Below are 25070 nucleotides of genomic sequence, written 5' to 3' on the forward strand. Positions count from 1 at the left end.
AATTATGGTTAAACTGCCAACAAATAACAATATTTAAAACGGGGGTGGGCGTAGCATAGTTGGTAAATCGATTACCTTGTACGTAGTGCACCTGGGTTCGAGTCCCGACCCCGTACATAGGGTTTGAAATTTTTCATGTGAGATTTTTCTAACCTGTAGAGGCGACTGACTTTAAGTTTAAAACCTCTATAATCGAAATAAAAAAAATATTTGAACCGGTGTTCGGTCATTTTGTCGAATGCTATTTGGGCGAACGCTATTTGGCCGAATGGCTTAATTGGCCGAACGGGTCGTTTGGTCGAATGCCGTTCGGCCGAATACCGCTTGGCAAAACCGTTTGGTTCAAGAGTTATTTGAAAGATTTTTCGTAATAGAGAAATACATAGATATGACCTAATTAGTAATGAATGAAATCAGAGCCGTAGCATGCGGCCAAGGGCGCCAACCGTAGGGGGGCGCTTAAATCTTGATCTGCTTTATAAAATAAGTAAGAATAGGAATATCATTCCACATCAAACTATTGTTTGAAAGTCAAACTGAAAAAGAAAGCCAAATCAGAGAACAGGCGCATAACTGAGACTCTACCAGAGTCGCCAGAAAACTACACTACGGTCCTGTTAGTCCAGTATAAACAGCAAACAAGAAAAAGACTTCAAATTTCAACAAAAATAGCGAAAATTATTGCAAACTTTTTCCGCTCGTTTGCGGAAGAAGCGGAACGGAAATATTGTCATGGGCAGTAAAGCAGGCCACCTTTCAAAAACTGCTAAAAGGTCGTAGAGTAAGCTAGATCAATTATCATAGAGAAGATAACCTTATGCTATACCATGGAAATTGAAGTCTCCTCGATGCTTTAAGCTGAATCTCTGGTTGAAATGTCACATGAGATTTTTTATGTTCCTGGAAGCGTTGGAAACTCTTTGTTTTTTTTCTCAATTGTCTAAGACCAGGTGCTATTTGCTTCAAATTTGTGGCAGAGCTTTCTCTTGCTGGTATATTCGGCGGCCTTTCAAGAGAGAAAAATTTTTTGCTACAAGGACCCATTTGCTTGTAATTAGTGCAATACTTCATGTATAACGAGTGGTACAAACAACCGATGATGCAGACGATCCTTGTCGAAGAAGACGCAAAGTAGTATCGCCAAAGGTTGCCCGACGCTTGTTTGAAGGGACAAACCATTTTGTCCCGTCTTTCAGTAGATCCACGCATGCCAAGTGCGAATCGATAACTACACCATCGATCTCAACTTTGGGGCGGGCATGTAAACGCGTCAGTTCATGAAAGTCTTGTCGCCAGTAACATCAATTGTTTGTTTTAAAAAAAATGTCACAATTTTGAACTTAACTAGGTTAACTTTCCTGGCACAGCTGAATATTTTGCGAAATATTGGAATCCTTCGCACTATCTTTGACTCGAAAGAAGATCGGATATGGTCGAACCCAGTTCAATTTGTTTGATTTTAAAAGGCGGCTCGGCGCCTTTGGCGACGAATCTTGTTCGACATCCATTTTAGGATCATTTTGATCAAATCCGGAGAGTTTATTCATGCACGGATCTAAATCCAGACGCAAAGTGAAAACTGATGAATATGAAGGAAGAGAGAGAATTTCTGGGGGATATAATTCGATAGATAAGTCTGAATTTGATAGTAAAGGAATAACGTGGTCATCTATCTGCACACGCTATATGGCTGGATGTAACCTATTTTATTAGAAACTGAAACGAAGAATAAGTGAAAAAGTTAATCAGCAATGGATCGTAAAAGCACCTTTGTTTCATTTATTTGTGCTAAATTATAATAAATCAAATCCAATGATATGCACCGTAATCAACAATCCACCAATCAATTCCTAAAATTGTCTCCTCAGTATGCTTGATATACGGTAGAGTGCCAACATTTACGGTCGTCCTGAAATTTCAAACCGGACACACCTCAAAAGTATTGGTACCTTGAAATAATGTTCCTACGCAAAATTTGAGCGCAATCGAAAGACAATGTCATGAAGCGGTGAAGTGTTGGAAAAAATGGATTTGTGGTATAAGAAAAATTCTTGAATTTATATGCGACTTGAATTTGTAAATTCAACTTTTCTTTTTTTTTTTGGTATGCCAAGTTATTTGAAAATCCGTTTTTTATTTTTGTTTGAAAAGCTCTGTTTAAAAATTAAAAGTATCAAAGAAGCAACTTACCGTTGTTTCAAGCTTTTATAAAGAATTTGGCATTGAAAATAATTCAAAAGCAGCCTTTTAAACCCCCGTGTCAACACAAATCCAGAATTATCCAAGTTCCATAAAAGCTATCTAAAAAAATCAGGATGGCAATAGATCTTGACGTTTCATTATATTTTAAGCCATTTAATTTTTGTATATTCTAAGGATCCTTTTGTGTTTTTCCACTGGTGAAAATTTTTGCACTTTGATTGTTTTGCGCAACCCCATAATCGTGTCCGATTAAGCTAAACTTTTGCAAAGATACTTTTTTCGAGGTGCTTATACTGTTAAGGTGCGGCCGGTTATTAAATTCGTTTCCTATACATGCCATTGGTACCCTAATATACAGTGTTCTGAATAGATGCTCCCTCCGTCGCCTTCAAACACCTAGCGTAAACTGAAATTATAAATATACAGCTAAAGAGTTGTGGCTGGAATTTATATGAAATGAACGACAGTCAAACATGAATTATATAGAGAGTAGGTGTGCAATTTCCGAGGTAAACACCAAAGGGCCGCAAAACTGAGACTCTACCAAGGGCGCCAGAAGACCACGCTACGGCTCTGAATGTAATTAGTTTGTCTTTAATTGAATACTGTTTCTTTATTCTTGTAATTACTATATTTGTTCATATTGGTTCGAGCATTCTGTGGATATTTTTCTTTTTTTTAACATGAGCTGTTCTTTCTATATATTCATTTTATATCTGTCTGTAGTAAAAATGAACAATATTTAACATGTTCTTCATCGAGCTCGATAAGGTCTTCAGTTTTCAGAAAGAGAGAGGTATTAAACGACATGTATTCTTTTCGGGTTTATAAGCATTATATTCTAGAGAAATGTTCATTCATTGTAAATACATTTATAAAGTTATTATACAATTCATTTTTAGTTTTTGACGTAATTGTCTATCTGAGATGTTTAGTAATGTCCAACAGAATGATATACTTAAATTATTGATATTTCAATCTGTTATTTCGTTGGAGATTTCGAAAAAATCTCAATTTGCAAATGATTTGTATTTCAGTATGATTTCGCTCGCATACTCCTAAAATGAACTCTGATTTCAGATGAATCGACTTCAACAATACCTGCACAAAAGATAGGGACCGAAAACACGGTCAAAAGATATTCTTTTTTCGTACATATTGCAATCAAAACATTCCTAGATTGTTTTTTTCGAGGCTTCATCAATTTTTTTTTTGAGATTTCATCAGATCTCAACGTTTTATGCATTTTAAAATTATTTGGCCTCAAAAATACAAATTCGATTTTGAAATTTTCCCTCACTACCTCCCTTTGAGAATTTTTCAATTCAGTTTATTGTGGTCGCACTCTTCAACCCGTAACTCCGGAACCGGAAGTCCAATCAATAAAAAAATTCAATAGCAGCCGATGGGAAGGTTGTACCTTTCATTTGAGACTAAGTTTGTGCAAATCGGTCCAGGCTGGACCGATTTGCCTTTGCACATGCACACACATACATACACACATATTATCCAGAGCAACTCCCGAAAAAACCGGTGGTGGAGCTGACTGCAGTTCATGTGGCTCGGCGTCGGGTTCGGATGGATTTTTCATCCCCCTGCTACTGTTGGCGAGCTTTCTTACAGAACGCCACTAGTCTCGGTGTATATTGTCATTGGACCAGTTTTATCGGTGATCTTGATGATGTTGGCTCCCAAATTTCAGAGATGGTGAGCAGGAATCAAATCCGGAGTACAGCTATATGCGCACAATTTTACTACTACACTTGTTAAGTTTATCTTTAGCATTTCCTATGTCAAAAAGTCCAGAGAATCAGTTGGAGATAATTGGAATAATCTTACGAAACTTATACATCCATTTTACCCCAATTTTTCGTACAACTAAAGTTAGAAGTTAATCCTGGCTTTGTATTTCGGTAAAAGGCTATATGTGGCTGATCAAAAGTAGTAATTCTCATGTATAAAAGTCCAAGTTATCGTTTGAATATAGTTAGACTGACCGCCTGAAACTGGTGTACCCGTTTTACCTCGCATAACTCAAGTATGAAGTTAAGCCTGGCTCTACATTTCAGAAAGAGGCTGAATGCGGCTGATCAAAAGTATATTTCTATTATAAATAGTTCAGGGAATCGATTAAGGATAGTTAGAATTACAGGACAAAAAATGTGTGCCCGCTTTATCCCAAATTGCTCCCATAACTCAAGTGTGAAGTTAAACCTAGCTGTACTTCTCGGAAAGAGGCTAATCAAAAATAGTAATTCTTATGCACAAAATTCCGAGGAATATCAGAGGTAGTTAGACTGACTGCACGAAACATGTATGCCCGTTTTACCCCAATTCTTCACATAATGTTTGTGTACAGTTATGTCGTACTCATCATAATTATTAATAAGGTCTTTTTTCTTTTTTCTTCTTTCTAAAACTGTTAAAAAATCGAGAATCGATTGAAAAATGACAACGTAGTTAATTTTTTGGTGCTAAAGGTTTAAAAATTTTTTTTACCATGATCCAAGATTTTGAGGGTGATGATACCTACATCCTATACTAGTTCACTTGAAACGTTCAAAATCACTGTAGTGCCGTGTCATCAATCGCACAAAGTAGATAGTCGAAGCTCTTCTTGACTACTGAGAATGAACCTATTGTGAATAGTGCTTAATGGAATAAATATTTTTTTCTTTAAATATCTCGGAAAATATTTTAACATGTTAGTCAAAATTTAAAACAAATTATTATCATCACTTACATTGTGTCAGGGAATCGGAATCAGGAATCAGAATATATCGACTTTGGCACGTTCATCGTGTTGATCAGAGATTTGTGCTTTGCCACGTCATCTCATCACTTTGCTGATAATAAGGGAAGGGGAGGTGAAAAAATGTAGGGAAATGTAAAATGACAAACACCATACAATAATAACACAAAACAGTATTTAGCCTTGATTATTCACTCCTGAAAAAAACAATTAACCGGTTCATCTATGTATGGAGAACCAAAAATCCGGGAACGCAATTGCGTTACTGCAGGGCAAATACATTTCAAATTATATGTAGCTTCGTAATCGGATTCACAAAGATCACACGAGGAATACTCAACACGCTGAATAGTAGCCCTGACTAGAATACTGCTATTGTGCTTGGAAAAATGCAACAAATTCTTCGACATTTACAGACTCACTATCGGCAGAAAATTTTGCAAGCTACGCCAATGGTCAGAATGCTCGAAAACATGACTATAAGAGTAAATGCCCGAGAATTAGAACTACTTTAAAGATCCCGGTTTATAGATTTGGGATTACGATACGTAACGATGTCTAGGAAGAAGTTTGAATGATCAAAGATGAAGTATGTATGCTCAAATAACGACGGTTCGAACTCGTTCGGACTAGGCAGTTTGCCAACTTATGCGCAACACTGTCAGAGCAGAAAGTTACATCTAACACCTCTTCCCTACCAGATTGTGCAAAAACAATAGACTCTCATCAACCTCCAAGTGCAACGGTTCTCAACTTTTTTCGTATCACGGTCCCCTTCGAAATCACCCAGGGTTGTTGTGGACCCCCACGGCTTAACATCGTTTTTTATATTCATTTTTGTCATATTATACGACTTAATGCGTTAGCACGACTTGGCCGTGGAGCTTCTGGTTTTTACAGTATAAAAAAAATGCAAAGTTTAAATGAAATTCAACGTTTCATTTGGTGACAAATATATCTTCTAAGCAAAAAATGTCTTTTACAAATTTCCGATATATTCTGCGAAAGCAGTTGCCCAGTAAACGAAAGAGTTACTAGGCCGCCTTATCTACGTACTGGCGAGCGGCAGGCTATTAGTTATTCGTACTATGATATCCGCCGTAACTTGCTTACCCAAGTAACAATTGAAGTTTTATAGTACGCTACAAGTGCAATCTTAGTTTTATGAGTGGCTATAAAACCACCATGAAATCTTAATTGTTACTAAGGTAATCTTGTCGTGACTTAAGGGGTTATATACAAAGTTGTGGCGAAAAAGTGAGGTAAGTTCGTGATTTTTTAAAATGTTTTATGCAAATTTTATTTGAAAACGACAGTTTGTTAGTAGTACTAGCGAAGTTCGAAAAAAAAACAGATTGAATTAAGAAAATATTCAAGGTTGGTGAAGTTATGGCCTATCCCCATACAAAGTGTTTTTTGGCAGAGGTTTGCGGTGAACACTCTCCAAGCCGAACCGCTCAACAGAAATCAAAAAAGTAAAAAGATTATTGAAGAAAAATGAATTGTGGTGTACTTGGTGTATCATCATCTGTTGAAAACTGCTTTTTTGGTATTGGTTGTAATGGGTTGATTTTTCTTAGCGACACACAGCGTTTTTTGCCAACCACATTTTAACAACATGACCGCCGTTGGGAAAGCCACTGAAAAGACATTCCTCAAGTATCTTTTAAAGGGATTAACTTTCCATATTTTGACATAAAGCTTCCAATGTGGTCTGGTCTAATCGTGTAGGCGCACCTCAATTTTATCATAATCCATATATTCAGGATCTTGGCTTTAACGTTGTCACAGTTGACGCCGTAATGCATGTTGTTCCTCGCAATGAAGTTTCCTGCCTTGTGTTGCTCAAGTGGTGTAACCGTATGTATGTTAAGATCCGTTTTCACAGTTCAACAGTACATAACTGTAGGTCAAAGAGGAATCAATCGAAATTATATTTCCCCCTCCCCTTTCATTTTTTTGTGTCTGATTCATTTCACTGCGCATCCGTGGAAGCACTATAATACTGTCTGTGGAGATCGATTTTGTTTACTATCAATATATTATTTTCTGTTTGTGGCGAAAAAACTTTAAATTTCAATATCTAACCGGATAAAATAGTCATCTTTGTGGACTCCTTTTCACGGTCTCCTAGGGGTCCGCGGATCCCAGGTTGAGAGTCACTGTCATAGGAACTAGAGCCACCTCGCTTTGATTGGAAATTGGAAATATAGTTCGGTATACAAAAGGGGGACAATTGATTATTATTAAGAGTAAGTTGGGAGGGAAGTCGCATAACCTATTGAAGTCTATTGGAATGCAAAAGTTGGCTATAGACTTTCGGCGTAAAAGTAACCGGTCATGATAAATTTTCAGTATAAAATCGGATAAATACACATCATTCGTGCCTATAAAAATCCATATATCGTAGTACTCAACATGGAAAGTTTGTTAAAAATACCACTCTGAATAAACCGGATATATTTAAGTCCGGATTTTATACAGAAAATTCCTCTAACCGAAAAGTGGCAATCTTTGAAAAGAAAAATAAGCGCTTTTTTCCACACTGTTAGCCAAAACTTCATAAAAATCAACAAATAATATACTTACAATGTCCCGTATACATTTTAATGATGCTTGTGTAAAGGATAGCGAACAAAACTACTTTTTTGTTTTGAAAGATGACCACTTATTGAAGCTTTCTCAGTCAAACCATAAAGTTTATATTCGACTTTTACATTACAAACGAATTTAATGGGTTTTACGAAGCATGATCTGTTATCAAAATCTTTCTGCGTAGAGTCAAGCGGTACATTCAGTCTACATTTACCCAGTATGAATGTTCAGATACATACAGCTGCTAGTTCAGGATGCATTATACAATGAACTACTGGCATTAATCGATGGAACGGTGTGCAATAAAATCGTTTAAGTATCCACTGTTTAAACAGCTGCATGCCAGAAGAGGAGAAGAGTGTATCTACTATGAGCGCCAATTAAACACGCAAAGCAAAAAGAGCATGTAGTTCATTTCCAGAAGAGATTAATTTATTCGGTAAGTTAGATAAATCACAGACCTATTTAATAAAACGTAACAAAGATACTTCCCAGACATAAGCTTTGCATGATTATCTATTTGCATCTACGATGGTAAGTAAACGATTCGTTTTCTTTGTTTCTTTTTGCACCTGGAGTTTTGATATTTTCATGTTTTATCTAACTACGCAATAAGTCATATCGTATTAACCAAGTCAGACCGATATTAGGAATAATTATTAATGACCTTCTAAGGCTTTCAATTTTGTTTTTTTATTCGGGACTGACAAATTAAAAAAATAACTTCTTCTTTTTCACATTTCAACCCACAGCTCTGGAATCTGGAATCGAAAAGTTATCTTCGAACCTTGTCATTAATAATAATCCATTGTACATGAAAGTGAAAAAAAGACACGATTAATATTCAACCATATCGGGTTGTGAAAGGTGCGCTGCGATTGCCTGATTTGAATACCAGTGGGACAGGTCCACTTTTTTGCTCCTGTATCAAATTTCTAACAAGTGGTTGCAAATCGAAATACGATAAAACATAGCAGGTTCAGATAACAGGGGCCCCGGTTGTCGTGAGTTCTGGATTAGAGCGAAAGTAATTCCGTCATTCCGAGTCAATCGATGACATACACAGCTTTAGACCCAACCCAGCTGACACGCACTTTAGATCCAACTTTCTAATTGCTACACTTCATCTTTTCACCGGAAAGTTGGCATTTCGAAGCTGCCGTAGATGAGAAACTAATTGCAGCAACCGTAGGGAGATGTCGATGAACGATTGGTTCACACGGTAGGCTTTGAATTAATTGCTATGGAGACATCCACCAACGGGCATGTGAAATGGTCAAATCAGTGATAGCTCGATGTACCAAGCCTATTAGCGACATGGCCTGCTTCCTGTGTACAACTCAAACGTTACTCAACCGAATCGAACTGTAAATTTTTCATCATTACTGACTGTTGATGGGGATTTGATTGAACGACTCGACGATTTTGATTCTCCTTGTCCCAAGGTCGGTGAATGGGAGGTTCCGTCAAAAACAATTCACACTCGCCCACCTAACCCGGAGCAGGTTCTAACGTTGCCGAATAATTAGCATATTAATAATTCATATGAAACTAACCGCGCTGTAGATTGAATGACTTTCAAACCGCAAAACCGTAACCGGGCTGTGTGGTCAGAAGTAGTTAAAGGCATTTATTTATCCATAGTGTTAGTTTCAAGCTGAGTACTTTTCGCCTTTCCACTGGTTGGTGATCGATGAGGAAAAGGTTGCACTCCACTTGCACTTTTCATGAAATATATAACTATTTGTTTTGCGAAAATCTGTTCCAACACTGGATAGCTTATTCGTCTACCATACATACTCAAATGATCCACGGTGGTTGATCTTGAACTACAGAGAGAATAGCGTTTTCATGGTCACGTCAGTAAACGCATTACTTTTTAAAAGGTGACATCAAAGTATCGTAAAATGTGCGCATTCCAACTACACTCTACGCTACACTCAGTCACTCAACGAGCCTTCATCGAGTGAGGTCGGGTTCCGCACTTTATGCCGCTTCAAGTTCTGCTTGTCGTGCCCTCAAAGTGGTTGCGACATGTGTTTGACCCTATATATAATCGTTCAACAGTCTCAGGTGTGATTTGCTGCTGACCTAGCGAAGCACGTGGGACGTTATTGAGTTCGATTGAACAGGTAGCTCACGCTGATGGCATATTGATCGACGCCGGAGTTCAATTATTGAATTTGCACGAAGAAGCAGGCTGTGTAAAAAACGGTCACCAGCGGTGATGTTGTACGGCATTGGTTTGTTTTGCCCCCGATGTCAATGGCGTCTTCAGTAGCGCTGCTGCAAAAGTTTCACTGTGTTCAGAAATGTGTGACGTGAATGTTGACTATTAATTGATTGGTGTGATTGAGTAATAAATCTACAGTAGAAACCTTTTTCCTGACAATGAAATGAATAAAATGTGTGAACAAAACTGTAGGTAAATATATATTTGAATTTAATTTAATCAAACCCACGACTGAAAATTGATATTCTGACCTTGTCGTGTAATTTTCTCGTTCATAACAGTTTAATTACACGCACTTAAACTATCACTTGATAATTGGTTCTAGCGAGATAATTATTCTTTGACATGAATCATGACGTTCACAATGAAGCAAAAAATTGCACGGGAAGGAAACGAACAATAAGTACTTGATTTTTACATTGTACGATGAGTCAGTCAGTTCAACGCTTTTACGTCAACTGATGATTTGCATTTGTCATTTAAGTTCACTTTCTAACCAAAAACTTCTGTGATTTCAGCCATTTCAGAAACTTTATCGTTCTTGGCTGGCGTCACATAAATACAACAATCAAATGACATTGATTGTTTAAAATCACACTAAAAAGTCCTCCATAAAGTACAGGACAACCAGGAGCGGTCGCGTCCTCTTGAGGACGTCAATCGCAATCTCCGAAAATAATCTTAATATGTACTCTACATTATTTTTATTTACCGTCGGCTAATAAATCCCTTTTGTTACGAGCCGAACAAAGTGCGCAGATTTCTGCGAATGTAATTAGTTATTCATATTTGATGTGATCTTCAACAACCGCTATACCGCTTTTTTACCGCTAGTACGTGAATCACTTCAAACTGAAATGACGTCCGGAGTCTAGTTCTCGTCACCCGAACAATTTCCCGATTGTTCTATTGTTCTCGGTGTACCCCCTGGGCAGGGGCAGAAATAGTTCAAATTCCTCGGCAAGCTGCTATAGTACAGTGTTAGCGATCAGCAACAATCGAAATTGTGATGTAAATAGTCAATCTTTTTCCTGCCCTTAGGTCATTAGTCAAACAAATCTCTCCATCTTAGAGTTTTTATGTAACAAGTACTTGCTTTGTTCCTACTCGATGAGGTTAGCGAGTTGAACACGTCAAATGACATACCGTTTTTTGTTCGCACCTTGCAAATGTTCATTAGCGTGCCACAGTTATGTAATCTCAATCCAAGCAAACTATGTTTTCCTGTTCTCACTGACAGGTACAGTCAAAATATTCTTGAAACCATCAACTTTGGTGACAAAAAATGGCTCTGTAATTCAATTCATTTACTTAGCTATTAACTAATCAAAGAGCTGACTGCGACTATAAAACAACACACAAGTTGGCCTCACCGGCCAGCTTCTGTAGGCGTCGTTGAACACGTCACCTAGGTCGCTAGGTGAGTTTTTCCTATCTAAACCACGTGTAATAAACCGACTCAAGTTCAAGTTCGTCGTAATAGCAAAATGGCTCATGTGTGAAAAATTGCAGCACACACCGCGCTCTGCAATCAAGATAGGCTAATCTCCTATATTCAACGCCTGCTGATCAGTTGGTAGCGGTGTTGTGTAGGTGGATGACACAGGAGTCCGGAGAAGCGTAACAAATTCACAAACTGCTACGCCTAAATTATTTCCTGGTTTCTTGGTTCACCTACTGCGGTGTCGAAAGAGATTGGCTTTTGTCTTTCTGCTATACGTATTCATATTTTTGGCGAGTAATCCAGAAGTAATCAAAATGCAAGAAATAAAAATTCATATTTAATCATCCGAGTTTTATAGCTGGAACGATTTTTTTTTGGGTTTCTACTACTATGCGGCATTTTTTTTTCAAAATAACCACGTTATTTTTTATATAGCGGAATACAATTACTATCAATAATACTACGTTCACACTACATAGTTAAAACATGTTTTAATAATTGGCAACAAGAAAAACGTCATCAAGATAGCGTTAAAACACGTTTTAACTCGTAGTGTGAACGTAGTATAAAACAACATGTTTTTCCTATTCGTCATTCAATATACTCGGAATGGAGAGTAGGCCATGCCTTCGTAGCGAACACTCCATTTTTAGCAGATTTTTTATCTCTGTGCAAAATCTATTAAATCTCAACGATCAAATTTGTATTCCTCTGCTCGCTAAACTTAAGCTACGGGAAGTGAATTATCCTGTCATTATTCCCATCCCCACATATCCTTTTCGGAAATTTTCCTTTTGGATTTCGACGCGAGTGACGTATACAGATATTCATACCCAAAATCAGACACAAAACGGAGAGAAATTAAAATCCTTTTTTTCCGTATTATGGGCCGCCGTCTCTCGATGCCGAGCCTTTCTTTCAACTTCTCAAACAAAAACCGAAAGAATAGTGCAACAAAAATACCAAGTTTGAAGGAAAAGTGAAGATTTTCCTCAAAAATTCTCGCCAATGTGGAAAAATTGACAAATCTGTTAAATTGATACCACACCAAGTCTCGCACCTTTAACCAATACAGATCAACCGCCAAATTCAAGATTTTCCGTGAGTTTTCCCGCACTTTCAAGAACTCGTATGTCGGTGAAAGAGAATGGGTGTTTCTCACTCGCAAATGTGGGTTTGCGTCTGGAGTCTATAGGTGAACTTAGGGTCACCGATAGATCACGGAAGATCTACAGCCAGTGCCGCCAGAGAGACAACGGGAGCAGCAGTAACGGATGTGTCAGGTTCTGTATCAGCTTCGGCGGGTATTCATTACCGGTGAGCTTGTTCTAGTATTATATATAATATTATATAGGTCAGTCGGTTTGAGTTCTTCCAAGTGACACCCTGCAGTTTGTGTCTTATGGAAATTAAATTTTATCTTATGTTAGTGTCTAACCCCTGCCGCGTGACATCGAATGACCAAGTGCGAAGGTAGTTTCGTATGGTTTGCATTAGGTAGATTGTATTGAATGCTCCGTATATTGTCGAACGATTTTTCCATATCCAGTAGAGCTATTGCCGTCGATTTGGAGACAGCTTTGGATAGCCGTGGAGCTTCCAGTGCAAAATTGACATCGTTAAAGTAAGGTAGAAAAAACAATGGATCGAGATGGCTACCTTGTGAAATTCCGGATGAGGCGAAGAACTCATCGGAAACACGGGAAGACGGCGGTTGTTGAGATATGATTGGATCCAGCAAATTGCTTTGAAACAGCAGCCAAGTTTATCCATCTTGGTAGCAGTAATGGGCATCTGAATCTTGTCGAAATCCACAGATAAGCCGTTGAGCGTTTCGGCATGTATCCATGTAGTAAATATAATAAGGCAGAACAAACATGGGTGTTGTTTCTATCCATAAACACCAACAAAGGATCCAGAAGAAGCTTCTCGAATATCTTTCTTATCGATGTCAAACAAGCTGATAGATTTGTAGTTTGGGTTTGAGGATGGGAATGATATTGGCGATTTTCCATATGGAAAGAAAAGTATCATAATTTCAAAAATGTATTACAGATATAGCCAGAAATTTTTGGACTCGAAGGCTGAGCTTTTCAATCACCAGATTGGACACGTTCTTGGTGTTTGAACTGGCGAATTGTCAACTGTCACCAACTGTCCTGAGAGACAACGTCGATTGTCTTATCTGGTGAGCCAACGTTATTTTTTGTTGCCGTTTTAAAAAGACTTCGCTCATTGCTATTTTCCAGGTAAGTCGTAGTTTTTTCCGAAACAGTTTTTAGACCAATAAAAATGGTAAGCTGGCGGCTTCTTATTATTGTTTGGTTTTAGATTATAGGTTGCAATTCGATAAATCATTGGCTTGCTCAAACTATAGTAGAGATTAAGTATGTTCCTTGCATTTTTTAACCGTTATGTGTCCAACAAAAAAAACACCCTTAACAGGCCAACGAGGGTACCCGGGTACCCACAAATTGAAATGCTCCTAACTATGGTCCTTTAACCGATTTGGACACTTTCAGATGTTTTGGATTCAAGAGCTCGTCCACTATTTGATTCGGTAAAATAGAACCGGATGAATGGATATTGTGCTTGGTAATCCAGATTTTCCGGAGTAATGTTCCAGTACTAGGGTATGATTTGTAAATTTTAATAATGTCCTAGCAATATGAGTATCAAAACTCTTTAAGTTGTCTCGGAAGTCTGTTTTTATTGTTACGGGACCCTATGGCAATTTGAAAAATGGAATTCAAATGGAATGACCACTCACGGCCCTACGGTAACCTGCTCCAGAATGTCCGTTCCGGGGTCAAATCACCAAATGGTTCCAAAACCATGAGATACAGCCTACTGATGCAATTCGAAGAATTTCGATACCCATATTGCCGGTATTCCATTGAAATTCACAAATAGTATTCCAGCACTGGAACATGCTTCCGGAAATCCGAATTTCCCGGAACCGAATGAAGTAATCCGATTCATTTTTACCAAGTCTAAAAGTGGATGACTTCTTGAATCCAAAACACCTAAAAGTATCAAAATCGGTTGGAAATTACCTTAGCTATTGGCATTTCAGTTTTGTGGGTACCCGGGTACCCACGTCGGCCTGTTACGTAGTAAAACAATTCAGGAGCCCCTCCTAACTCCACCCTTACTATATCAACAATATTATTAACCCAAAAGCTTGACTTAGTGAAGTACTAAGATATCACAAAGGTTCAATTTCCAGCTATGGATAAAACATGGGAATTTCATTAATTGAAACCTAAAAAGGCACCCGGGTACCGCGTCGGACACATAACGGTTAAACAAACTACGTTATGCACCCATGAGGAGCAAACTCCTATGTGTAAGCTCTGTAATCAAACAGCACAACCTTACGCGGAAGATACAGAAGAGAATGCATCGCAACCGATTGCCAACGCATCTACGGCAAACCAACCCAATACCTGAACCACAACCGGTTGCTAAATTTATGGTAGCTGTGTAAGCTATAATGAACCGTAAATGCAGCTTCCAGCACCTCAAAATCAACAGTAAGCAACATCGATGAAGAAGTCAATAACTATGACGACGGATTTGCACTGACGCAGGGAGGAACATCTGATTGACTCAAAATAGCTTTAACGACGATGACCGTGAGGTGAAAGACCACCACGACGCAGTAAACAGGGAGAGAGGGGAGAAACATGCAACGTATCATCGGTGTTAGACGATGGGATCGGTCTCAATCAGAATTTCAGTACCTTAGTAACTTTTTAGAACGGTCTAGAATTGTCCTTTACTGCCGTTATAAGGTTAATTATTGGGGTTCCCTATTTGGAGAAATGAATTGTTCTACACATACCATCAAATCTCAACTGTTACAAATGTAGTGAGTTCGAAATCGTTGTTTTTGCATATGAAACGATGTGATAAATATGATTTTGCGCCGAAACAAAAAGAGATATTTGAATGGAGTCAAAGAAAGAATTGTTGAAAATGCTGAGATGCACTATTTCCATAATAATAATGGTGATGTTTATTATTTACTAATTTAAGCATATTAACGAAAATGCTAATAATAACACTAACTTTAAACTAATTTACTTCTAAATGAATACTAAATTCACAAATAATAATTTCGCTAGCTTTCACCTGGGAAGACATTACGGGTCTCTAACGAAAGGTTGTTTTTGTATATAAGCTTGCATGAAAAATGATGTTCCTCCTGTCCAACACTGACATCGCTAAGCCACAAACCCGCTCTGAACATAGCTCCGATCATATTACGGTAATTTTCAAATTTGGTGCTAAAGTTGCAGTAAAGTGTTAAAGGTCAATAAAAACTTTTATTTAGATTGTGAGATGATGAGAATTTTTCGCTTGATTCGGACAACAAAGCTCGAATGATGAATATGGATTCGTCCTCTTTCAACATTAATTCTCAAGCCACGCTCTGTACATATGATTATCAGATTGCTTCGGGTCATTTCGGTCAGTAAATTGTTCATCTCTGCACTATTGACTTGTTGGGGATAAGATTGGTTGAAAATATTGACCTGTTTTTGCAAAATCTACTTGGAGAATTATCTACAGCACAGCAAAACTTAGTCATCTGAACTCTGGTCGATAATTCAGAGGTGTAAATAGTGCTTTAATAACATAAATGGTGTTGAACAACGAGTGTATCTAAAGTTCACGACACGAAAGTTTCAACTGAAAAGACGTCAAATTAATAAATAGCGAAAATAATTGCAAACTTTATCTATCGTTTTCTCAGTATGACAGATATGTGGTCATGGAACCTGCTTAAAGTAGTAGCAAAGGTGGTAGTAAGCTTGATCAATTACCATCGAGACGACGAACCCATGCCGTACCGTTGGAATTGAAATATCCTCAATAGGACGAATCTGTCGGTGCCCTAGGCCCAACCAGCCCTGCACTAATCCCTGGTTGAGACGTCACATGAGATTTTTGGTGTCCCTGAATTCAAATGTCCAAGACCAGGAGCTTTGTGTCAGAGTTTTCTTGAGTTGGTATATTTACAAGCAATCTCATCTGCCTATAATTTTAACGAACGTAAAAGATGTCTCCACATGGGGATCATCTGTTTTACACTCTTTCTGAGCCAAGAGAGCATATAAATTTGTCATGGTGAGTGACGAAGTTCTTTTTAGTATTTCTGCAAAAGCGTGCTTAGAGCGTTGTTTAAAGGCTGTTGGCCTGGTTATAAATCATGTAGACTCTACCAATACTAGATACTCTTTTCAGCATTTGCAATACATGAATCATTATCTTGATTCTCTGTGCATTTGGCGCACCCTATCGATACAATTACCCATTTACCTGTATTTAATGCAACTATGCAAGACGTAATTAAGCGTTAAGCTGTCCCGACGAGTTGGATGGGACCCACCATTTTGTCCCGTTCAGTACGATTGCCATTCAAAATCAGCGCTCACTGGAGCAATCAATTTTTGAAATAACCAACTCCGTGCTTCAGTAGATCCATGCTTCAAAAACTCGAATCGGTGAATACACCGTCGATCTCAACGTTGTGAGCGAGCATGCAGACACGTTAGTCCTTCATAGCAGATTTGTCAGCAGTAACGTCATTTGCTTGCTTTATATAGAATATCACAATTTTGGACATTTCAGCTCGCTGTCACTGCTGAATATATCCGCGCCTTTAGAATACGGATTGTCTTTGATTCGAAAGAAGATCAGATATGGTCCAACGGAGTTCAATGCATTTGATTTTAAACGGGAAGTGAAAGTCATTGATGACGAATTTTGTTCGACATACATTTTATCATAAGCTGGCTCTTTCCAGGAGAGTTTATTTATGGACGGGCCTAGAGCCTTGCAAAAAGCAAACACGGAAGGAATGCGAAAGAAGAGACATAAATAGTGGAAGATATAATACATTGAAAGACTAGTCAGGAGATAGTAAAGTAGTAATGTGGTCATTTATCTACGCTCGATGTATGACTGAATGCTACCGATTTTCTTAGCAACTTACATGATAAAAAAATAAGAACCTTTATCAGCAATAGATCATATAAACTCCGTTGTTTCACTTGCATGTGCAAAAAGATGGATGGGTACTGTCTGGGACATAACCGGAATGTCATGACAGCACATGGACTGGTAATTCAAATCTAATGATATGCAACGTAATCAACAATCCACCAACGAGGTAAAATTGTGCCCCCGGGATACTTTGATTTGGATATACGGAAGAGTGCCAATATTTATGGTCATCCTGAATTTTCAAACCGGAGTTCTGCATTTTATTTACAGCAAATTCAGTGAAATCAAATTAATACGAATTATACTGGGGATATCAATTTGAGGCGATAGTGATTCAGTTTCTAACTATAACTTTTTTTTCAAAATGTGTATTCTGACAGCAGTCAGGTTGGAAACCTGACTCAGTTTCGGTGTCAACCAAAACCGGCATATTTTACAAGTTCGGTTGACTTGCCGTATCGGACACGAAACTATTGGTATCGTGTTCATCGTGTGGCACTTTTGGAGTTGGAAAAATCCAAATATTTCGTTTCAATTTCGGTGGAACCTTCGAAGGAGGTGGACGGTGCCTGACGGTAAACATTGGTACGTGCTGGTAATTTTGATTGTATCGTGCATTGTGTATTGTAGGACACTATTTTTTCAGCGAATTAAATTATATGTATCTAATTGAAGAGCAGCAGTGTGTTCAATCGATACCCTTGGAAAAAGTACAGTCTGCTTGCCTCGATAAGTTCATTGTCACGCTAGCCGATCGATACGTGATTCGCGGTCGGCACGCTTTGAAATTGTTATGCGTTATGCATCGACTTTTGTGGATTCGTGTCATAGACTATAGCAAAGCCATTCCCAAGTCAGGGTTGACCTTTTTCTTAACTATCTTTTTTACATGATTTTTTTTTTAGCAGATCCGCTTTGTGTTGACCGTACAAGGCTTATTTGAAATTAATACTTACAGATAGTCTATAATATAGAAATTCACTCCATTGACACAATTGGGTCATGATAAAATGTTGCTATTTCATTACAGCTCCTCAATTTCTCCCATCCATTTTAAATTAAGTTTTAATGTATTTACTAAAATGAATGAAAGGAGGAAAGTGTATACCTTACCATAAGATAAGTGACATATACGCTGAATTTGAAACCGTAAGTCCTACAATTCCAACCGATGTAACTATCAAAAAAGTTCACATTCTGTACCTCTAAAATCAAATAAAATTGCTTCTTCATCGATGTACAATCCGGAACTAAAGCTGCTGTTCATACACTTTTTCCATATTCGAACGTCTATTGCGATATAATTCTAATTTTCAGATAGCTCATCACGCTTCAGCTAGCATTCCTGCGTTTCGCTACCTATATAGAAGATGCGAACTGTTGATACGAGATTAATGCGATAGCCTTGCTTCAATCGTTAATCTGTTTCAGTGCACATCTACACAATGTGGATAGAATTTGTGTTTCATGCTATGTTTTTAGAACACTTAGTTAAAACAATACATAGTTAAAATCGAATTTTTATAATTATCAACAAGGAAAACATCACGAAGATAGTGATAAAACACATTTAACTCGTAGCGTAAACGTAGTATCAGAAGTTGTGGTTGCGTTTCCTTTAGTCGACTGATTGGTTCATGTTTCCTTAATTAGAGGTGAAAATTTAACACAAATTTGTGCTAAAAAGAATGATTCACACAGCTAGCAGTATCTAATGCAACGAAGATTCTGCCGAGCTTTTGAATCTTAAAATTCATCCAAATGGCAACCGGTTGGTTGGTCGTTGGTGCGTAAAGTCGTGATCCGCCACAGCTTGGTTCGGTTCGTTTGCCGACTTCGCATCTCAAGTAACCCAAGTCGGATGTGAGCGCAGCCAGGCATGGCTGAATTTTCCTTCTACAGCCGTTGACGAATTTTGTTTTGGTAGCTGGCCGAAACTGCGGAAAACTAAGAGGTTGTGTGCATGTCGAAATCTTTTGAAAGCGTGCTTTCAGTATGATAAATGAAGGTCGCAAATTTTTGATTGTGGGATTCGTCTCCCGCTTCGGGTATCGATTTATTTTACATTTTTATGTGAAGATTGTATAAAAATCAGATTAGCTCGGGCAGTTGGAGGATATACTTCATTGAGGTAGGTGAGTCAATTATGGCACAACATCCGCATCAGTAAAACTAAATTATATAATAATTATTCTTAGTTGAATCTATTTATCTAGTTTATCTAGTCTAGATATATAAAAGTCAATGTTTGTATGTAAATGATTTATGGACTCCCAAACGGCTTAACCGATTGCCATAAAAATTTATCCATAGTAGGCATTTGTTATGGAGCATGTTTGTGTGCTATTGGTTGGGCATTATCTGCCCGCCAGATGATGCTTCAGAACAAATTATGTTTTCCCTCTATTTCGTTGAAAGTCACAGCAACGCGCGATGGGTATTAGCTAGTTTTATATAAAACTATTTCAGTTGTTGAAATTGTTAATCCTGCTCAATTTTATACATAGTGTTATATAAACAATAAATCCAATAAACTGATTGATGATGAAAAGGCACTGTTTTTCATTATTAGTAGTATAGTGGAATTCGGAACGGAATACATCTGTTTTAACAGCATTAACAAAATTTTAATTAAGGAAGGAAATTTTTGAAAAGAAAACATTGTTATAATACAGATTATTAGTAACTTTTCATATTTCATTAATTTTTTGCCATAAGTGCCTCTCGGCCTCTTGGATGTTGATAATCTTCCAGTTTAGTTCACTTAGTCTAATGGTTTTGTCATACAACGCTACATCGCCGTTGAAAACACAAGATGCATGAAGTAGCACTTCGATAAATTCATTCCTTTCTAGAGAATCCTTCATTTCAGAAAACCAGTGCCGCAGAGAGAAAATACTGGCCCGGGGGGTCCAACGTACGGGCTCCCACCACTGTGTATTGCCTGAGTACAAAAAAGTCAATGTTTGAAATCCATTGGAGTTCACTGATATTATGTATATTATACTGAAATTTTATATTTATGTACCATTTTGTTGCTCTAGTTGTTTGAAGTGCAAATGAAGGAAAAAACGTAGAGTTTACCTTGGGAGTTTTTAATACCTCTGCGACAGTTTTGGTGATTTTGAAAAGCGCCATTTTTGTAATAGTATTTATAAAAATAAGGAAATGCCAAGATTAAAAAAAGATAAAAAACAATAGGAAAACTAAATATTAAAAGCATGTCCAGAAGAGCAAAAACAACAAAATCAACCACATACACAAATGTCAATTGCCAAAAAATGTTTAATTGAGAAAAACCAAAACAAAACCTATAAAAAATTGATAAAGGAAAACAGGAAACGAGAAAAACATATTGCGAAGATTAAAAAAGTCGAACACTATTGAACAGAAAATAATGAAAAATCGATAGGAAATTAGGAAAAAAATTAGAATCAATGAAAAAAAACTTCTAAAAAGAATACAAACAATAATATAAAAAATGCATAAAACTGAAAAACTCGATAAATCAAGAATAATAAAATTTATTTAACATTAAAAAAAAGAAATATTTAAAGCAATAGAAAAAATAAATAAAACGTTAAGAATGTATAAAACTAGAGGAGTATATATAAAAGACAAGAATAGAATAACCATAGAGAAATTAAAAAAACATGGACGAACCAGAAAATTTTGAAAAACTGGAAAATTTAAATGATGAAAAGACGAAAAATTAAAGAAAATTGGAAGTATTGAACAAAAACGGAGCCAACAGACAAAATATAAAAAAATAGTATAAAAAAGCCATACTATAGAAACACAAAAATGAAGATATTAACACGAAAAAATGAATAAAATCACTAGAAATGAAATTTGAAATAAATTCAAACAACGATATAAATGTAAAATTAAGAAAAAGTGCGCATAGCGTCACAAAAGCATAATTTTCTCAAACAATTTCGAATAAAATTAAGTAACAGAGAAAAAACTATATAGTGATAGTGATAGCAATAGAAAAAGCAAAAGTAAGGAACATAAAAAGATGGATAAAATAAAAGTATGCAAACAGATAAAAAAGGCAGAATCTTACAATTGTAGAAATATACATACATTCCACAACTTGAAAAAATAGATCAATGAAATTTTAACACCATAAAAAAAATCGATGTAGGATTAAAAAAAAATTAAAAATTCAAATAAGGGTTTGGTTGGATTTTACGCTATGCTGGTTTCGAAAACATTCATAATCCTATAAAAACATGAATTATTCTTTCATTTGTGTTGGTGTATTAGCACACCTTAAAATATTTTACAAGAATGTTGTAACTGAATTATAGAAAATAGTTCAAAAATAAAAATAAAATCGTTACGTTCAGGAAGCGACGTTCAAAATCTCACGCTCACTCCTCCAAAACGAAAAGATTTTGTATGCGGATTTAACTTGCTACATTAGTTACGTAATCTTGCTAACTAGTTGGTTCAGTTTGGAAGCAGAGTTCAATTTTCTTTTCGAAATCAATCATACACAATTTAGCAATTTAGTTGAACGTATGCTTCTTAGAATCATTGGCAGCAGCAGGATTGTGAACTGAGAGATCTTCTCGTCATGCTCCATGACATATAAAATTCAAAACAAAACTATTAACACTGTACTTGTCACGAAAGGGGCTTGTTGTGGACGCAATTTGCTGTTAAAATGAAAATGTTGACAAAGGCCGTATTTGAAAGAATTGTAAAACGAATTTATTTTTTTCCATCTCTGGCCTCTTTGCTAGGGCGAATTGGTAGTCGAAAATCGCCGAAAAAAGCTGCGTCATTTGAGTATGACCCCTTTACAAAAATGTTTCGGTATTATCTCGTATCTGAATATGATTTTTTATAGATTTTGTATCAATGAACGGCAAACCAAATATATTAAATTTAAAATTTAAATTTTTGGATTAATTTCGAATTCTTTTGGTATATCAAGAGTTTTTGATGACTCATTTGACCAATTGAGCTCTCAAATAGAGGTAGGGTTACCACATCTAGTGGTACTTTGACCAGAAGAATTTTACTGAGCAGGGGATAGACTTCAAGAGGCACATGGGTATGTGTTGAAATCAATTCGAATTTCGAATTAAAGTGATCACTCGACAGAATTTTGGAGCGCTTCCATTGCTTTTTATTGTATAAAACGCTTAAAAACAAATAAATATGCACTGTTTTATTTCTTATGTAGCTCGTAGCACTAAGAGGAAAAATTTCTTTTTTTTCACATTCACCGTAGAGTGTAATGTTTTGGTAAAGCACTCCACCTTTCTACGACGTTCACATTTAGTTGTATGTTTTTGCATTTGTTAACAATTTTGTTGATTTAGTTGGATGTAGTGATTCGCTTTCTCGGATATTCACAAAGAATCCAAAAGCACCAACCACTCTCGCTGTGAAGGATAACCCGAGCGAGCTTTGCTCTGCTCCTCAGTAAACAAACACGGGGTGTGAAATCACACTTCAGTTTCCTTCGAGAATTTTTGTGAGGAACATAGGGCCTGCAACCCGAGGATGATGTTTATGAGGGCTGGGTGCTGGGCGATTTCTGCACAGCAAAAAATATGAAAATTAACTTAAGCGTATTTCATAATATCGCAGAAAACTATTCGTGTAATTATGTTTCACGAATAAATTTACGTTATATATCATGCACATAAAATGACCCCTGAAAATCGTGCAAATCTGTATTTTCCTATGGAAATTTACATTATTCTTCTCGAGACTTGCGCGCTATTCATTCAATTTACAGATAAAATATCTTATTTTTACACGATTTTATACGAAACGGTGTTTAGCAGAGCGAAAAACTAACTGCGTCATACACACACATGCACGAGCCGCAACTCAATGCGCTCGAATCGTCCACGCTCAAGCGAAGCTTATGTACGCCACTTTGCAGTGACATTGTTATGTGTCGCTTTAGCCTAGTACATAAGGGGGTGTCTCCGGTGAGTCAATGATTGTCGGTTCAAGTCTTGGTAGTATTATTTAACGGATTTTTTTTATGTCAGTATCGTCACCAATACATACGTAAGTTATTTATAGTACGATTTGTGGCTAATGTAAAATTAATCACTCGCATAATTTTACACTATTGGTCGCGTTCCCTTTATGTGCAGTATATTTAGCATAATTTTACATGAATTTTTTTATCTGTGTGGTAAAGCAAAGGGCAACGCAAAATTGCAAAATAATCCAATGGATTCTTCCGGGCGAATTTAGATTTACCTGAACGAAGACATGGAATTCGCCTCCAAAAACCGGTGTGGCAACCCTAAGCTGGTTTTTTTTTCTTTCAATAATTACTTTCGATACTAATCCAGCGCTTTCGAAGATTGGAAATTCAATAAATCAAAAAAAAAAGATTTCAGATTGGCGAAATTTGAAGACAACCTCATGACTTCTAATCAAATCATTTATTTGTTTAACCCTTACAAGTTTGATCATATTTTTGTTTCGATTATAGGTCATTCGCTTCTTCATTCAGGTTAGTAATTTTCCTATAACAAATCTCTATTCCTGTGTGCGGGGTTGGGATTCGAACCTAGGTGAGCTGCGTACATGACATTCAATGTACAAATTCCGCTATGCCCGCTCGAGTCTGATCTTGTTTCGATGCGAGATTTATGTTGGTATAAACATATTTGATATCAAATATGCAGTACTTTAGAATTTTCGCCTTTCTAGTTACCTCATACACAAGATATTGAATTTTTAATTGTATTCTCAAATAATTTTTTGTCGAAAAAGTATTTGTCAAAATTTTAGTATCTGTTAAAAATCCGGGCCCCCTTCAAAACTCCGGGCCCGGGGGGAAACACCCCGGTCCCCCCCCCCCTCTCGGCGGCCCTGCAGAAAACTCATTCTCGTTTTTTGAGGAAACCGTATAGACTATCACGGAAAAATCAATATGTAGTCGAACATTATGCTCAATATTTTGGTAACACTCTTCGCAAGCACAATAATTACCCCTACCAGCCCAATATCTGATGTGCATCTGACTTATACCGATTGGAAATGAGCCTAGAATATGAAGCCCGATTTACATCCAACTTTTTATACCTTCGTTGATAATCATAGGAATAATCATAAGGGCAGAAATCATTACAGATCTCCATCGATTGCCAACTATAAAAAGCGTCTCCTGATGAGAAGCGCTATTACAATCATTAATAAATAGCACTGGATCTTTCATAAATTTCTTTCTTGATATAGTTACTCAGGTATTTCCACATCAGTCTCAAAAAGAACGGAACTTGATTTTGAACCTTCATTGAGTGTTGAACTTCAATTGTGCTGACACTATCCGTGAGGATGAAATAACGGCTCGGGAGTAATGCACCAATGAATCCCAAGATATTTATAGCGATCTGCTTTTAGTTTCGTATATGTATATATGTATGTATACAGAGGCCGGTTCAACAAGCTTGAGATAAAGCAAACTCATTGATTCATGACATGTTCGTTGTAAAATATTTCATAGAAATCCAGGTATTGGTATTTAGTTGTGAATGTTATAGGGACTCCAACCCTAAGGTTAAAACTTCTATAACATAAAATTTGAAAATGGCGTTGAAAATTTACTGCACGAATTTATAAATTTGAACTTCCACTTGTTAAAATAAAATATAATGAATAGAATTGTGAGTTTATATATTCATAAGTTACTAAAGCGTAGTTGGGCGTAGTTGGTAAATCGATTGCCTTGTACGCAGCGCACCTGGGTTCGAGTCCCAACCCCGCACATAGGGTTAGAAATTTTTCATAAGAGATTTTTCTACCCCGAAGAGGCAAATATCCTTAAGGTTAAAACCTCT

The sequence above is a fragment of the Topomyia yanbarensis genome, chromosome 3 (assembly GCF_030247195.1).
Source record: "Topomyia yanbarensis strain Yona2022 chromosome 3, ASM3024719v1, whole genome shotgun sequence".
Lineage (NCBI taxonomy): Eukaryota > Metazoa > Arthropoda > Insecta > Diptera > Culicidae > Topomyia > Topomyia yanbarensis.